The sequence below is a fragment of the Talpa occidentalis genome, unplaced genomic scaffold (genome assembly GCF_014898055.3).
Source record: "Talpa occidentalis isolate TD23 unplaced genomic scaffold, MPIMG_talOcc4v2.1 talOcc4.263, whole genome shotgun sequence".
Lineage (NCBI taxonomy): Eukaryota > Metazoa > Chordata > Mammalia > Eulipotyphla > Talpidae > Talpa > Talpa occidentalis.
The window spans coordinates 34745-35420 of record NW_023602774.1 but is presented as its reverse complement, the minus strand read 5'-3'; positions in this window follow the sequence as shown (position 1 = coordinate 35420).

The window sequence follows — 676 nt, the reverse complement described above, 5'->3', positions numbered from 1 at the left end:
AATTTCTCAAGTCCAGTTCCTGACAATGAAACCACAGTATTCACATGGAATGTTTTTCCAAAGCAGTAGTGGTGCTCAGTTCTGAGAGAAAAAAAAAATCTGTCTAAAATTCCAAGAGCCTCATGGCAGTTCAGGGAAAATCCGGAGTGGTAGAAATTTGCTTCAACAATATTTTGGTTGTATTCCATGAGGGTCTTCTCTCAAAACAAGTAATAAAGTATGAAGTTACAGGGCAATGTACTCACCCAGTTGAATGCAATAAATAATACTTGTATTTCCTCTTCTAAAGGAAAAGTGTCCTTGAGCAACACTGAAATGAGAGTTCAATCCCAGGACAGAGGCCCCTGCTCATGGGCTTTCTCCTGTGGCACACACTGGGTGTAACCCTCACACTCCAGAAACTTAGGGCCAAAGTCTCTCTGACTTGGGTAATAGTTTGAGTTCTTATTATAAAGGAAGCAAAGGTTACTTTGAAATTTGAGACTGCCTTGGAAAGAGGCAGACAGGAAAATGGAAGGGGCAAGACTAATAGAACAGCCTAGATGCTGGTTCTAGGTGCCTGTCTAGGAAGCCCTTCATTGAGTCCGGTCACTGTGGTGCAGATCTTAGGCTGTGAAGGAGTCATCCTGGTAATGACAGTCACGGCTTTCTCTCATCTTCTATAATCCACTTTTTC